The sequence below is a fragment of the Melanaphis sacchari genome, unplaced genomic scaffold (genome assembly GCF_002803265.2).
Source record: "Melanaphis sacchari strain LSU unplaced genomic scaffold, SCAv2.0 Contig50_pilon_pilon, whole genome shotgun sequence".
In the NCBI taxonomy this organism is placed as follows: domain Eukaryota; kingdom Metazoa; phylum Arthropoda; class Insecta; order Hemiptera; family Aphididae; genus Melanaphis; species Melanaphis sacchari.
In genome coordinates, this window is record NW_020271344.1 from 391,110 (window position 1) to 410,853 (window position 19,744).

General features: G+C 25.1%; 1 pseudogene; it reads left to right on the forward strand.

The window, feature by feature from the left end:
* Positions 1 to 8,055: 8,055 nt before the first annotated feature.
* On the forward strand, positions 8,056 to 9,503 carry LOC112599400 (annotated as a pseudogene).
* Positions 9,504 to 19,744: the final 10,241 nt, after the last annotated feature.

Consider the following 19,744-nt stretch of genomic DNA (forward strand, 5'->3'; position numbering starts at 1 on the left):
AAATTGGACGCAGATGGTACTCTGGTTAATTAAGATTAAAACGTTCAAGGAAATTTAAAAAAAATAATAAGAAAAACAATGAAAAGACAAAATTGTATTATCGATTTTTAAAAACGTATAGAGAAAAAGAAATCCTAATTTACGGTGGAATTTTTAAAGGACTCATAATATACAGGTATTTTTATACTCTAACTTTATTATTATAATCGATTATTTAAATCTGTAGGTTGTTATTAAATTATATATATATTTAAAGTGTTTACTATAAAAACAACTAAACTTTGTTTAGAATAATATATTTTATAATATTCTATATTTCTAAATACCTATTTACGTATAGTCCATTGACTAAGTTTTTGATGAATTACAAATTTTATTTAACCAACGGTTGAATTATATTCACACAAGTATACAACCTATATAGACTATATAGTATATAAATATGTAATATATTATTATATCGAACATTTGTCATATTAAAATGCAATAAAACATAAAACTATCATTCGATAAAAAATGTACTCATTAATAATAATATTATTCAATCTTTGATCATAAAATAACGGCGGTACACCATAAATTATGTATTATATAGGTATTATTATTATTATTTTAATGTTACATCGAATTTCTAAGCATTTATTATGTACACGATGATATACTGTTTTTTAATTACGAATTTTATGTTTTTATTTTTTTTTTTCAAAGATAATAATATTATGTATACTTAGATATATAGTAGTATAAATCATACGCGATTAAACCCAAATAGTTTATTACCGAAACTGGCTACCATTACTTTCATAACTCATTTGGGAACAATGAAATTCGTATTTTTTCCACCTAATTTCCACATTTGGCAAAGATTCAACGAAATTCACTCCGTTTTAATGGACGAACACACTTTCCATGTTATATATATTATTATTGTTAAATGCATTGTAAGGAAAAAAAACTAAATATAAAAAAAAAAAATTATTATCCATCAGTTATATATTAGGTATTTACCTACGCTGACTTATTTATTATATGCGATTACAATTCACAAACCATTTAAAGTCGTCATTTTAAGAAATCATGGGTACCTTCTTGGACAGAAAATATCATATACTAAAATAAAAAATTTAATTAATGTATATGGCTATTCCCTAGTTGTTGACGGGATTTAAAAAAATTTTAAATGATACGTCCGAGACCGGTTTTCTATTCAAAGCTCTACAGCTAGGCCACTTATTATTGTTTTACTATTAATTATTCCTTATCTGATAACCACTAACGACGAAATATTAATAAATTGTATTATTATTGTTATTATACGTGTTAAGTATAAGTATGGTATGTCGATGATAACGAAGTGATCAAGTTGTATGTATATTACAAATAATCAGTCATTAAACGCCTTACAGTTCAGCATCTCAGCATTATGTGAAATGCAGATATTTGTTAATAAAATTACAGCTGAATTATAATTGATTACCTATCTACCAACAACTTTCCGAAATAAAATCGATAAATATATATATACTATAGTAATGAAACTATTTTGACATTTCAATGTAATCACATAATGGTAAATATTATAATTTATATTATATATAATATATAATATATATATATATATTATATTATATTATATTTGTATAAATTAAATACACAACAATATAGGTATCTAATCTGACATTATTTAGAATTTTTTGATTGTTTTTGACTAAATTAATTAGCGGTAAAATTTATGGCGTAGGTAATATAAAGTGTGCGGTTAGGTTAAAAAATATTCATTACTATAATTTTAGCCTCACCGATCAATATTGTAATGATATAAAAAAACGAATGTATTTAATTAATTAAAAACACTTCAACAATTTAACAAGACTTCTAATAATTAATTAAATTTAATCAATTGATGATTTAATATACGAATAAGACTTTTGATAAAATAAAATCACCACTATAAACAACAATTATTTCCTGTAAGTGATTTTTATAATTTTTCATCATATAGGTTTAACGTTTTACTTCTACATTCCTATACCAACTCTTAAAAACACATATCTATATAAACATTATAAGCAAAGAATTTACTTTAACCTTTCATATTATTTATTAAGGGCAAAAAGTAAAATACTTCGTCGTATGTATTTTAATTCAAACTAAAAACTAAAAAAAGTATTTTCGAAAAGTTTTTATCTTCATAACACCCAATCCTTTCTGTATATTCTTTGAGAAAATACAATATGAGCAATAATTCTAATTTAAGGTAAAGTTAAAATACAATTTTTACTCAGTTAATTTTTATGAAAGACAAGTTTTTTTAATTAATTAATTCTTATTTAAAAAATAAATAAACTGATATTACTACTTTTTTACAGATATACTATTATCGTTCCATATGGAATATATACGTACGTTAGAAACCTGCATATACGTAAATATTCAACATGCCAACTTTAAAAATTAAACTAAAACTTTTTCAATCATATTACTTAAACATTTTTTATAAAACCAATAATTAGTTAATGTTTCTACATTAAACAATTTTAAAGTGAAACTTGATAATTTTTACGATGATTATAATTTTCTTGCCTACCACATATGCATATATAAAGCGTATAATGTATATTATAAGTATATCGCATCTTTAAAAGCATCAATACTGTATTGAATAGCTTAAATGTTTGGCCAGGTGAAATTGTAGGTCTTCGGTGGGAATTCCTGTAGTTCTTACGAAATTAATGTCTTGGGTATTGGAAACCAACTAAATATGTAATGATTCCGCAGCTGGTGTTCAAGACGTACATTGAACACACTTTCGATCCCCTAGGTAACATTTGTATACGTCGTTATAATATGTTGGCCTAAAAGAGTCACTGGTTATTTATTTTATGCCTAAACAGTCCACTTTTATAGACTAGTGTAGTATGTACGTTTAGTTGAGGGCAATCACTGATCATCAACTTTTGACGATCTGGTGTGTATTCCCTTGCTTGTATTCGGTACCAAATTGCATGCCAAAAATAAAAAGAAAAAAAATTGGATTTACATGCCATCTCTTAAAAGGTTGTTCCAAAATGCATGACATGGGCCCTTTTCCATTACGTGAATTATAAATGTTACATCTGTACCTATCATAGTTGTATTTACTTTGCGTGTTATCACATTCTAAACAAAATATTGAATTACTCTTTTCAGTTCCAAGTCTGAAAATGAAAAGAAGAGAAAATTTTCTCTAACTTTATTCTTGTATAACTATTCAAAATATAATCACAACTTTTATATTCAATTTAGTAATTATTATAAGATGTTTTATACTGTCATACATATTATAGCTTATATGGATTTATTTTTCTTCGTAATAAAAATTTGATAGTAATTGATTTATTAGACAATCAAACGTACTGTCATTAGATATATTATGTATGCATTTTATATGTGACCGATTTTTTACTCGCGTTAAACGTAGTGTATCGATAAATATCGCGGTACGTCCGAACGCATTATTAGTCTAGATTATACTCAGACGGCCTGCGTCCACATACTATAATGTTAAAAATGCCTAAATATAAAAATATTCATTTCAAACAAAAAATTATTACTATTTAAAACTAATCATTGTTATTACATTATGATAAAAATATTTGTAAAATAAATAAAAAAAATTATGTTAACGAATATTATAGATCACAATTACAAGCACTGTGATAGAGTTTTAGTAAATGCAATTTGAACAAAAAAATAAAAATAACTGCGTTAAGATGCACGCAAAGAAAATGAACATATGTTGCGTTTAGACGTCTCATTTTTCTACGTTTAGATACTGTGTCCGTACACAGCGTACACTACAGAGAGAACATTCCTTTAAAAGAATTTTAGAACTTTGAGTACATGAAATAATTAAAATCATAATAAGTAAAAGTATAACTTTATGATGCCTAATGTCTATATTTTATGGTATTTAATGAGCTATGGTAATGGCATACTTGAACCGATTATTTTAAGAGATAATATTGCTACATAAATACAATTATGCAAATCGCATGGTTTTTCTATATTTTACGTAAATTAGATCCATTCCTCATATTTATTATTCAAAAAATGGTTAGTATTCATTATCATTTATAACGATAATTTTAATGAATCTGTCCTGTAACAATATATATTTAATCAGATCCGATCTTAATTCCAAATTCTAAAATTGTGTCCCAAAATATGAACATTCACGATTCAAAAGTCAAGACATAAGATATGATTTTCATTTATTGCTAATACGATATTGCAATGTCTTAAAACTGTTTTACAGCTACTATATATATAATTTGATTTATCGAAGGTATACGTGCGCTATACCATTTTTGTGCGTTTCCTGAATTTTTATTATTATTAACATTAATACGTACATTATTTTGCTTTTTATAAAAACAAGAAATATCACTTTTAGATCCTTCTTGAAATACATTGGAAAAATTTAATAATTTCATATTATTATTATTATTATTTAAAAGCGGACATTCACAACTGTAGTTTATCCCTTAACTTTTATGTTACTATAATTTTAACGATAAAAATTAACACAATTCAAGTAATTTTCGTTGTTATTATTGATCAAAACAATATTTTTCTATCAAATTATTACTATTTTTTTTTTTCATTAAATATTTCTCAAGTTATAATTTAATCTTTTTATAATCATTACTATTTCCAAATTGATGATTATTTGTAATAAGTACACACACATAGATAATTTAATTATTTACCATTAAAAGAATATACATATAAAATATCATCAGGACTTAAGTAATAAGAACCTTTTGTACTATTAAAAGCCACATACTTAAATTTACCTAAGTTTAACTGTAAATTATTATTTTAACGCCTTTATTATTATTATTATTATTATTATTATTATTTTTTTGCTGACGATAAACAATAAATGGCTATGTAAAGAAATCATCATATTTAAGACTCTTAACTATGTATAACTCAATATTTGTGTCTTCAGCATATAACACAATATGTAAACATTAAGGTTTAAATTCAAAAGTTCGCTTTTGAAAATAATAAGTAAAACAGAACCAAGTATTGTACCTTGAGATAATGAAAAGCGATTTATATTTTTACCACTAAATCATCAATTAAAATTTACCTATTAAGGACTATCGAAAAGATTATTTTAAATTAATTAAGAGCATTGTCATTTATACTAAAAATTTAACTTATTAATTAATAAATCAGGGTTATTTACAAAGTCAAATTCTTTTTATAAATTTAGAAAAAAGCCTATTTCTTCAATTTTTTTTCTAAATTACAATGTATATAATAAAGAGTTTTAGTAGAATATTGATTTGAATTTAACATATCATAACAAAATTCTAATTTATTAGACGAAAAAAATTTTTAATTGTTCAAAAATATGATTGATCCTGATTTAATATAATATTTCAAATCATTTTATGGAAGGTTAAAGTTGCAACAAAAGATCTACAATTTTCACATTGTTTATTATCATCAGATTTAAACATAGGTATAAAAATAGTTATTTTATAACTAAAAAGATATTTTTCAAAAATTAATGATCTATTTAAAATAATAGAAAACAGAGTAGATATAAAGTCTGTTTATTAATATTCATTTTGATTAGCCACTATTGTAAAAAGAAGATTTATCATGTATTTTTTTAAATTAAATAAAAAAATAAGACGGAATAGAAAAGTTTATCAAATTGGATATTTATATTGAAATTATTATTCAAATCATCATAACTCAATTTCGTAGTTTATCCTGTCGTATTTAAAATAGGAACTCAATATTAACCCTGAGAACGGCTAAAGGCGTTGTGCGTCAGACATGCGCTTGATTGGAGTTGTCATCACGCTTGGGACTTTTCGAAAACAACCCCGCTTTGCACAACCACTCAACAAAGTCAGCTGTACTTAAATCCACCTAAACTACAATGGTGATTTATTTTAGTGACCTTGTTATGAAAGCCTGCGCGAATTCGTTGTGTCGCATGAAAATAAGCAGTTATAACGACATAAAGATTATTTTCAAATACATATAACATTCCAAACAACATATTCCATTAATTAAAAAATTTTAAAAAACAAAATGTTTTATATATTTTGTATTATTATAATATACGTGTACATATATATTCTGTATTATTACGGGGTCCCCCCATATAATTATAATTATTTTTGATTACATGAAAATATTTATAATAATAATCATTCGGCCTACTACATATTGGTATGCCAAACGAGTCTCGTTTTATCGCTCGCTGGCTCTATAAATTGCTTAAGTAAAATATATTATACTAACATTTTTTTCAATACATAAAATTATATTCGTAATAATTAAATGCTTTATCTAATATTATTAACATAAAAATTCTCTTATATTCCTCCATATTTTATTAATTTATCACCTTACCAAAGATAGACAAAGTTTTAATTATATATAATATACGTAAAAGTTTTAAGTTTTCACGAATAATGTTTTAAATTATAAGAAAACAATTAATATTGTTGTTTATCGTTTAAATATTTTTGTCTAAATTTGAAGCTAAGGTTAATGTCTGTAAAAAAATAATTGTCTTTAAATATTGTTTTTAGATTTTATTGTCCTAAAATGAACTAATTAAGGAATACTGTATTGCATTTTCAAAGCTTAAATATAAAAAAAAAGTTTTTATGTAGATATTTCTAACTACAAAATAATTAGCAGTTTTTTTTATTTTAATAAATTTTGTTAACATTTTTAATTCAAATCATATAATCAAAATAATGACTTTCATTTTTAATATTTTTATATAGATATAAGAAAAACTTATGATACATTTTGTATTAAATTTTAAGAATTTTAATCCAGTGAATATTTCTATATCCATATTTATAAGAAAAAAAAACTAAGAAAAAGCAATTGTTCATGCGTATAAATTGAACAAAAATAAAAAAAAAAAAATTAGAAATTATATCATGGCATCATACAAAGAAAATTTTATCATAAAAATTTTGAGAAAATGTCAAGTATCTACGGATATTCATTTATGAATTTAATAAAAAACAAAAATGATTTGAAAAAAAACAATTATTTAATGGGTAAAAATCCCACGCTGTTGTAAAAATTTTAAATTCAATCGGTCATAAAAAATTTTTTCTGGAAGAAATTTTTTTCATATATAATTTGTAAAACGTATAAAGAGCTTTATTTATAATATTATTTTTTTTAATCTAAAGTATAAACAGAATATTTTTTATGAATTTTTTACTAATAACTACAAAGTAATTTGTAATTTTCAGAATTTTGACAGAATTCCGTCATAGTTTTAAATTTAATTGCTTTTTAAAAAATATTGTGACTTTTACAAAAATGTAATTTTTGATATTCTTCAATTGAAAAATTAACCACAGAAATCAAATATTAAATTTTGAAGCATTTTTACCAGTTCATAAAAGTTTTGTCAATATTTATAACGAATAATTTTAAAAAAATCGAAAATTTATATTGTTTATAAGTAACTCAAGAAGAGTAAAATTATTTTGAAAATTATAACATATGTAGAAAATAATAATATGAACATATAATTGAAATTTAAGGTTTTTAATTTATAACAAAATTAAGAAATCTATCTAATCAAAAACCAATTTTGTGTAAAAATTCCCGTTTTTCCTTCATTTTTTATTCATTTTTCTCAATATAAAAAAAATCACAAGACATTTATAACTTTATAACCTTTTTAGAGAACAAATTCAATTCAATTTTCTACCCAAAACTACTCTTAAAGATAAAAGTCAAAGCATTTTATCAATTAGGTACTTATGAAGTACACATATATAAAAATAAAATTAAAAAAAAAACATATTATGAAATAAATACATTTATTGCTTCGCTCAAAATCTAAAATTATTAAACTGTTGAACTATATTGATTGTGTAAATTTTTACTACTTATAGCAACGAATATTATTTATTTTAATACATCAAGTTATTTTTTTATTAATTAATTATAATTTTAATAATCATTAATAAAAAATTATTAAACATACCAATTAACATCAAAATGCATACAGAACACAGTTTTAGAAAATCCTACTTTTTTCATTTTAATAAATGCATGTATTGCAATAAAATAAGTGTGCTCAAACCAGTCTATAAGTGCACCGGCTGTTCCAAAGTAAGTCACCAAAGCTGCTTGGATAGAAATCAGTGCACCACTAACGACCGTCTCGGGCTAGACAAACGTATAGTCAAAGACCAAAAAAAAACTACTGAAAATCAAATACAATGAACTTGGGGAACTTTCAGAACCAAATTACCTAAATAATATGTTGGTAATAGAAAAACAACACCCAATATCGTTGATGTCGGAGAAATACTTGAAATCAAGGCATACAGAGCACAAATCCTTGTTTTTTTCCATTCAGGTACCTCTTATGATCTTTTTATAAGTAAAATTATTGTATTACCTATTATAATATGCTAATTATATAAGTTAAATAAATATTTTTGAACCTAGTTTTCAAACTGTACTTGTAAAATATATCAAATTAAATTTCTATTAGTTTCAAAAAACATGTTTAAACAATTGATAATAGTTTATTTTTTATTCCTTAGCTAAAATCTAGTATCATGTCTGATACCGTTATACTAATATCATATTTCAAACATATATCTTTAATAAAGGTATTTTTCAAAGTTTTTTCTCTTATATTAAAAAAAAAACCAAAAATAATAACTATTGACATATAATATTATAGACACTATGTATTTAATTCTAATAAATCAACTATTACTACTAGGTAGTGTTTTATTTACAACCCATATACCTAAAGTTATTAAACATGATAACTGGTAGCTATGTTGAAGTTATCAATCTTAAAAAACCATTCGTTCTGTAAATAATATTTTTTTTCTACGAGCTTCGGCCGTCAAGTTGATATTATTAGGTACCTAAGGCTCTTAATTTCTCGGGTTTCATAAAGTGTTGTATTAAAATGTATCAATATCAACTATTTACGTATTTACGTATGCTTAATTCAAACTTGTTTTACTTTATCTTAGTTTATAAAGTTATTATTTAGCACTCTTGTAGTAAATACTAACAACATAATTTAGACACGTGTTTTGGAACCATATACCACCGTGTCGTTATTGAGAAGAACCGAACAAGAATCGAGTGCACTGAGTGCAGCAGTTACAGAACCGGTACAAGGTTTAAACGTATTTCTGTCTACACAGGAAATTAGTGCATTAGTCTCGACGCCAGAAATTAATTTAGAGGAACAGGAACAAAGTTTAGAAGCTCTAGAACCAGTTTCTGAATCATCGGAATCAGATGCGAGGGTACCAGAAATAAATTCACAAGCATTAGAATCAGATGCAAGAACACCCGAATCAAGTGCTAGGCCACCGGAACTAATTACAGAGGTATCAGAACCAAATGCAATGGCAACAGACCCTGATGCAGCTAAACCAGAATTCAGTAAACCAGTTTCAGAACAAGTGTAAAAATTCTGTAATCGAGAGTAGATAATCAGATTTTAATACAGCCACAATTTCACTAAATGCCGAGTCATCAGAATCGTTTGTATAACTGTATTAACAAATTAAATGTTCTATAATTACTAAAAATTGTTAAAAGTTGTTTAACTTTGGAAATTTAAAAATGTCTATACATTACAACAGCTCAACTATATATTGTGATATGTGAGAAGCAACAATACACATGTATTATAGCCATGTATTTTGGCTATGTGAAAAATATAATTAAATTCCCAAATAAGATATTTAAAATATATATTTTAAGATCGTTCTTTTAAAAGTACACATATTTATACCGCAGTATAATAGCTACTTGTCTTACTAAATAATCATACGCAGACAATATTATGGTTTATGATATTATATTGTATTCTATTAACAACTGTTATGTATACACTCATTATTTACAAATCGGTTTACAACATGTTTCAATAAAATAAGAATATTCATTATACGATTGACGTCTATTGTCGAGTAAATATCATTACAAAAGTCTTTATTTATTTTTATTTTTATTAATCGAATTTTAGTTATTAACATCTAACTATATAATTTTATTATATAATGAATAATGATTTATAATTACATCATTTACAACACTAGGATTATAAAAACTAACTGATTTACAGCTGAAACACTTTAAATACATTTTATTTTAGGTAGGTCCAAATAGTTTTGTTTTCGTACAACAGAATAATAATTTTTGTAGTGAAATGTGTACATAATGTATAGCCCGTCAGCCTGATAAAGGTAAATACATCGTATTAACAATGTTATTATATAGTGTTTTTATATTTATTTGTGTGTATGTGAACTACAAGTTTACACGTTATCCCGTTAAAACAAAAACAAAAATAATAATGAATAATCCATTACGACAATCTAATGCACGAGAGTGCCAGCGTTGTTGTTTTTCATATAATAATTAAACGATCGGTGACGGTGATAAATGCGTTTCTATTATATTTTTGACCTTTTTGAAATTTAATTGCCTCAAATTATAATTATCACGGAGGAGTAGCCTGTTAAGTTTACCTAACATTACCAACAGCACCACCTATATCCACCAATATAATACGCCTGCACCTGAATATATATATAAATGCATTATGCATATAACAATATAGTGTCATTAAAAACTATGTTTTCCGTCACGAACGTTTCTTAATACAACAATTAAATGATTTATACGACATGCATTTATCATCTACGAATATCTCATCTATACGTATTATATTATATTACATTAAACATTTTATTACAAAGTGTATACCTATAAACTATAACTTTTATACAATTATTATAAACATCTATATTTTGTGGTTAGGTACAAGAAAGGTCATTACAAAAATAAAATATGTAATTTTGAACCAAATAAAACATTTTATAAATGTTTTTAGACTACAATTTAAAAGGCAAACATAAGACTTATAGCCATATTTAAGTTTAGGGTACCTATATAATTAAGAAAATATTTAAAAAATTGATAAATCGTTGAATAAGATGCTTATATTTTCTGTACGAAACTATAACAAAAAAATAAAATATTTTTGATGCACACTATGTTTTAAAATATTTTTATTTTTCTGATAATATTCAATAATAATAATTTGTTCATACAATATTAAAAACTAATTTTATATTTTTTGTTTTCTTATTATTGCTTAGTTATTATTTAAATTAGGTAATTTACCAATAACGGTCTATGGTCAGCTAGCGAACCAAATATTATTTCTGCAATATATTGTATAAATTAAAAAAATAATAAGTTAACTATAAACATGTATCGAAATATATTTTTTATTTTCTCCGGATTATTTTTAAAATTAAATATTTTAATAATTATTTAAGGCACTATAAAATATAGCAATGTTAATGATTTTTAAGAAAACGAAATGAACTTCCATTGGAGTGTTGAACGTCACGTGTTATATAAATTATACGATGATACCACTACAATTAAGCATGTAGTACTTATGAGGGCATAAGGCTATACATACATATATATTATACAAGTCTTACGAATAAAAAAGTATTCTTGTAATTTACCGAAATACTCAAAATTAGCAAAATCTATATTATATATGTCGCATCCACATTATGAGACCACTCATTTCATGAACTGGATATCCAGATAGTGAAATTCGTCCACATCGTAAATTTTGACGAAAATACATTATAATATTGACATCCATTTTATGAAATAGACAATACCTATATCGTGTACTTTGTGTAATTATTATTTTATTATATAATGGTTCATAAATTATCATTATACATTTATACGTATATTATGTTTTATTATATAAATAATTATATTAAAAAAATAAATATTTTTATTTTATTTTTCACGATTGATTATGATATTGACTGTTACAAAGCATACTTTTCAATATCAATAAAGATAATAATGCTTTATCCGTTATCTATATTATATGAGGCTATTAGAGAGATATCAAATTTAATTTCGGTAATTTCACATCCGATATCATATGAATGTTTCTTTATCGGATATTTGGATGGCAGTTAACGGATACCTATGTAACTCCTAGGTTATTTAAAAAATAATATTTAATGAGTGTTTGTGTATAACACAGTTACTATTATTTTTGCAGTTTATACGTGTACAAATATACGTGTATATTTCATAATAAATAGGTAACAATCAATGTCATAATCAATTGTGAAAAATAAAATAAAAATATTTTTGTTAAAATATAATTATTTATATAATAAAATATAATATACATATAAATGTATAATGATAGTTTATGAACCATTATATAATAAAATAATAATTACACAAAGTATACGATATAGGTATTGTCCATTTCATGAAATGGATGTCCATATAATGTATTTTCATTAAAATTCACGATCTGGACAAATTTCACTATCTGGATACCCAGTTCATGAAATGAGTGGTTTCACTATGTGGATCCGACATATATAATCTATTTTTCGATACTAACGATTTTATCGGATGTATAATAGTATTAATATTTCTATGAATTATATAAGAAGATGGACCCTTTTTCCCCATACCACAATGCGACAACGGTAGCCGGATTTGGAAGTCTTTTTCTCACAAACTAACCTGCAACTGTTAACAACATAATATGTTACGTACCTACATGACTAAAAAATATAAGTGTCATCACAGATACATTTATTAACATCTTCTCCACATCAAGCCTATGTCATAGTTCTCCACTTTTGATTAGTAAATTTTTCCCCTATGTTTTAATAATAATAATAATGTCAACTAATAAGAAGTGGAGAACTATAGTACGTATGCAAAAAAACTATGATGATACCTATCAATATTGTTATAGTTTTTTCTATAAATATATCATTTTTATATTCACAGTTCGAGCGTTTTTCTTATATAATTTAGGTAAACATTTAACTAATTAAAGACCATTGAATAATTGCATGCGCGTTATTATGACGTATAAGGAATTTAATGTATTATATTATTATATATATTTTTTATGATATAAACTGTATCATATGGCACACATATGTGTTCTCATATTCCGGGGTTTTATATATATATACCTGCCGAGTGCCGACTACAGAACAAGACCCATCTGTGAGGGTGGTACTAAATAAGACACTGAGACAGCGTCGACGATTGCGGTGTTATTTACACGTGTTATGCATAGTTTGCAATCTATTTGACTCGCTTCTGAACGAGATCACACAGTGTTTAAGTGTTTTTCATACAAATTTTAAAAACGATCTCTTATGAAATGAGTATAATCTGTAATATTGGGTGTGCTAATGTGCTAAGATGTGTAATTATTTTTTATGGTCCTACTACCCGAGTACCCCTTTCCAAGTCAAATAATAAATAAATATGTATTACTTAGGCTATCCATTGTATTCATCATATTTTTGCCGTGCTATAAGCTTGGGTATATAATAGCTATTTTAAAGACAATTATTTAAGTAGTTTTATTCAGCTATTGTAGAATTCCATAATAATGTAAATATAATGTATATAATTGAAACTTACTCGTTTTCTATTTGTTGCATAATTGCTCACCAAAACAATTTAATTTAGTCTATACTTATGCATATATATGATTATAAGTGATCTATTAATTGAAAAATAAAATTTAATTTAATGTAATTTTAAGAATTATTTTACAGCTGCAAAATGTATTTTGTTAAAATAAAAATTTAACAAAATTATTTATAGGTAGCTGACTTATTTTACTTATAAGTTTTTAACGAACTCGCTTTTGTGGAATTTTTAATTTTTTTTCTTTTGCCAGTTTTATCTATTTAAGTATATAAAAAATAAAAATAATAAAAAAAAATGGAATAATTAGTGAACTAAAATTATAAATTCATAGATCATTAATATTATGCTACAAAAATAAACGTGACTCCGATGGAGAATTTAAATTTAAAATACCCATAACACCTATACTTAAAATAAACTACCCATCATAAATTTAATTTTGTTTTTGTGTTTCACCTAAATTTTTTGGAAAACAAAACTATTTTTAAAATAATTTAAAAGTACTAAGAACAAATACCCATTGGCCATTTTACTAAAGTAAACGATGATAGATTAACTGTTTACAAATAAAAAAACAATCCTTAGATAGTATATAAAAATGCTTAAGTAGATAAAGATAATATATTGAATGTCAGCTTCAGAACGTATTACATAATATAATAAAAATATACATCACCAATGGTGGCAATATGATGTGCGCATATGATGAATGGTTGCTTAAATAAATAACATCCCTTTTCCACTATTTTCCCAAAATTCTAGTTGTGAAGACTGTAATTTTTTTTAAAGAATTTGATACCTTTACAATATACATTATATTATGTGTTTAAAATAAAAATAAATAGGACTGCGTATACGGAAAAATTAATGCTGATGATAACTTTATGTGTATATATAATATATATAGAATATATATGTATAAAGTAACATTGTATTCCCTATAATTTAATTGTCATTAGCTTATTGCCTTACCGGAAAAAAAATAACGTCGACCCCCTATAGTGAAATATATACGTCGCCGCAGGAAATCGCACACGTATATTTTTGAAAGACGCTTTTTCACCACCAACAGTGCAGCAGACGTAGTTTCTTGTCAATTTACAAACTCACTTAAGACTGAACGGTGATTATTAGAAATAGTAAAAGGGGTCGGATGCTAAATTACCCGGTAGTGAATAAAAGTGACTTTTATTCAAGTTAGGTTAGGAAAACTACATATTTTTGATTGGCATATAATGCGTATATTATAAATTATATACTCAACCATGACATATACAAGCGATCGTGGTAGTTTTTTATTCCCATTGAATTGTCTTGGACTTGAGCCATCAGCAACAATCTTTAGGATAAAAAAAAATTCTTGCCACCCTCCTAATTCTTTTATAGTATATAAAAGCGCAACAGGAAAAAGACGCACGATGACATAAAAAATATTGACGGAAATAAAATGACGTCGCAACTTTTTCTCTGACTCAAGGTAATTTGAGAAAATATCATGGGTCTATATCAAAGTTATCCGGGGTAATACGAAAAGAAAAATTTGAAAGAAGATTATAGCTGAAGCCTAATGTAGTACATGTATATAATAATCTACCTATACATAGCTATATATATAAATATATATCTAATCCAGCTATGTAAACATAATATTATATATTATTAGAGAAAAAGAGTGAATGAGGCTATGTGTATATATCGATATGTCTGTGAGCCAAATCCCATTTCTATATAGTTACGAAGCTACAGTTAAGATGTATTACACCTCAATGACATTGATTACTATAAATTAATGACCAAAAATCAATGCGAACATTCATTCGAAAATACATGACGAGTTGTGGTGATCTATTCAGTACAAAAATGATCTAAAATCAACAATTTTTATTGAGAAATAAGTATAAATAATTGATACATATACAAGTACATATAATAATATAATGGTGGGTAAGTATATTATATAGTTAAAAATAATATCAACGTACACAATATCACTAAGAAAATATTAAATTAAAATTTAATCAAATACAACAATTATTATTGAATTTACAACATCACTGTATTATTAAATTTTACTTCTTAAAACCCGACCAGGAACTACACACTCATCGTGCAAAATTCTTATTTAGATATTACACGCATATTATTAACAGTTGGATTAGTATAGATTCATATAAATTATGCTAAATTTGTACTTTAATTATTATTTTATGACAAAGGTTCAAATTTGAGATTATTAGATATACATACGTATGTACGGTATAATGTATAACCAATACAATTCGTACTATGCGATTGTTTCAACTTAAAAACTCGACTCGACAACGATTAAATGTAACAATTGAATCCTGACCAAATCAAACGCTATAGTTGCATCTTTATACGGGTTAAATAAAATATAAATTTGACGTTTAAACTCACTGTGTAAAACAAAAAATAAGTGTTTAATAGTGTTAATTGACTAATTTGTTAGAAATATTGAGAAATTAACTAAAAAAGAAAAATATAAGCTAAAATTGGAAAAAAATAAAAAAATGTAAAATAAAAGATTTGAATTTATTGTTCCACGATCAAAATTCTGTATTTAAAAAGCTACATTTCACAATTACCTAAAAATAATTCAACAGATTCACAGCTCTACTTATTGGTGTGTGTAGACGATTATATGTATATATTATACAATATGGTGTCAACTACTGAACTACATTAAGGCTAAACAACAAAACCTCATATTATAATATTGAGTAGAATTGTTAAGTACTTGGTTACCACTTAAAAAACTTTATGTCTCGAACAAATAAATCGTAATATATATAATATAACAAATAACAACATTGTAAATAGTTATGAAACTTATAATAAACCGGATTTAGCTATTTGCTTATCTGTATAAAGGTAGTAGGCACCAAATATAAATTTTATGTGTACACGTCGCAATAACAACAATACTTCAGAAATCATAAAAAAAAATTATCAATAGTTTCAAATTAATTATCATTTATAATGTATAAATAACTGAGGTAAATCATTTTTTAAATCTTTGTTCTTCATATTTCATATTACAATAAAAAATATGCTTAATCTTCCTATTTATATTTAAAAATAATCTGGACAGAATAGAAATCTGCAAGTGCGAGAATCTTCTCGCCTAGGTATAGAATAATTATGTCAATATAGTCATTTTTTTATTATACTCGCAAATAAAAATGAATAATAAATCATAACATTTGAAAAGCTGAGCTAATTTCGTTTTATTATTTGTCTTACAAAGGCGTTTAAAAACGATTAGTTAGTCGTAAAAGATAACTAATAATTAACAAATTTCAACATTTATTTTATTGAATACGGTAGATAATTAATATATTAAGACAACCATTTTCTTTAAATATTAAATATTTAATACATATAAAGCTATAAAAACTAGTTAAAGCAACGAATTCAATTTAAAATGTGTTGAGAAAAATTATCAGTATAAAAAATAAGAAAATAACTGTTATTCAAACTTTAAAGCGATATTAAATATATTTTAACTATTATAAATAGTAATAGTGTATAATTATGAATAACTTTATATTAAAAATGCGGATTTTAGAAAAAAAATCTATACATATTTTATAATACGTAATTTATACAGCGTACAGAGAAAAAAACAAAATATTTCAAAAACTTATGATTTATATTTTTCATTTAGAAACTATATTTAACAACCAATATTATATTATATCATGAGGATTTGGAATATCTAACCTGCTGCCTCAATCGACACCTTATAGAATATACACAGAATGGTTAGCGGGCGAGCAGAACGGACTGTGTTAGGATATTTTGACTGCCGAAAGGTTTTGACGCGTTTATATCGATAGAGGTAAAAGGCGAAAACTCGCACGCGCAGTATTATTGTTGGGCCCAGACCGGCGGCAGCGGACCCTCGCCAAATACAAAACAACGCACACCTATACCCTCATGCTGTAAGTATATGTGCCCATAACTTGCGCGACTAGCACGCCACATCGGCAGTCGTCGCTGGAAAAGCGAGTTTACAAAAAAAGAATAACAATATAGAAACGCGTAAAAAACTTAAGCAAGACATTTTACAACCGCCTGCAATGCATGTATAATAGATAATTGTGTACAAGTATGAAAACACACTTTTGGATTATCCACGACGCGACTTTTTCAGCAAAGTTTGACAACCTCAAACATGTTTCCTTTTTTTGTCTGTTACAAACGATTATTTTTTTTTTTAAACAATAAGACACCGTCTCATTATAAAAATGTGTAGTGGCGTATATTTCTATCACATTATTAGCATAAATATGATTCTCACTCCACCATAATATAGTTTTAGGGTATGAGACATTCGGCGCACAAGTTATACGATGTAAGAACTATGGTAACTATACCGACTACCGAAGTTGTTCAAATTTATTGCCATCTATTTAAGTTTAAATTTAAATTTATTATACCCTACACCTATACAATAAACACAAAGCCGTGCCATGCTATAAACCATAGGTAGCCAACTTGCGGCTCGTGAGCCACATATGGCTCTCGTAATTGTCAGGTGCGACTGACGTCTTATTTATAAAATCAAAAATTTTAATTTTTTTGGTATTAGATCATAAAAAATTATCAAATTATATAAAATGTATATAATATAAACTTTTTGGCTCTTAGTATTATTGTATTTTTTTAAGTGGCCCGGGAACCTATTCATATTGACTACCCCTGCTATAAACTATTCAAAGATAAAAAATGTTATCAGATTTTCTTTAATCCACTTAACGGTTTTCTTTTTAATCGATAGGTATATAATTAAATGTATGATATCGTTTATTTCGTAATAAATAATAATATCGACATCAACGACAACGACAACGATGATATAATTCACAGCGATAATGCACTAATGGTAAACACACAATATAATTAGATATTACTAAGCACTAAAGCATTATCTCGTAGTTTACTTAATGTACCTATATTTTACTCTTTCGTTTTTAGTGCGGAGAGGATTCATTTGAACTTTAATGATATATGTTTTTATACTATAGTAAAGATAAAAAAATCTCATTATACTATAGCGTAACGCGTTTTAAAAGTTAATTACAGTTTTTTTAAATTAGTTTAAATTGATATTTATATAGATTTAACGATAACTATATAGTTTCCATCATTCATTATCTTGTAAAACAGAAAAAAATTCAAAACAAAACGAATAAATAAATAAATTTAAATCACCAACGTTTCTTTTCTCCTCTCATTTAATTACAATATAATACCCATGTAGGTAGCGTGTACTTGCCTTCTATAATAATTAAGATGTTTTAATACTATAATGTATTAATGGTATGGTCAAACAATTATATATCAGCTATATACGCAGCAACGGGAATGGGAAAATAAAAAAATATCTATAGGTATATGTTGACGCAATAAGCTATTTTTACCACGTACCTATCAAACCAATTTAGGCCATTTTACGGTAAAGCGCTACTTTCATACTGATTAATGACAGCTAACAATATTTATAATTTATATAATAATGCGTTTAAAAAAAAAAAAAAAATTCAACCTACAAAGCCAAAAATAAATAAATTACTAATAGCAATATAAAATTGTTTTTTTTTCTAAACCATTCAACTTCTAACAAAATCTTTGACTTTATTTATGTTTTTGTTTGTATACTTTTAAATCATTTTGGTTTTTTGCTTAAATAAAGACTGCAGTCTTCGTTTCCTCGTCATCTTTTATAGTTCATTTAATTTTTTTGTTGTTTTAAATATATTTACTTGTGATATCTTTCGATTTTTTTATTTTTTTCATTTAGTAATAAAGTTTTTTGATTTTATACACATTTATAATATTTTTACTAAATAATCATTTATTATAATTAAATCAATAGTTATTAATTTATTGGGTTTAAAATATTTAAATATCAGAAGATTAAAAAGCTTCCATTTCACTATGAATTTATAATTCTCAACTTGTTTGCTTCTTAAAATTAAGTTTATTATGTGGGCCTTAGATACTCCCCTTGATTTTTTCCTATTAAAGTCTTTTAATTTATAATTATTTATACATGCCATTTCTCCTCTAGTCAGTTTTTCTATATAATTTTATAATCAAATTAATTAATTTTTATACTTTTTAGGTGAACTCTAGCTAAGTCACATTG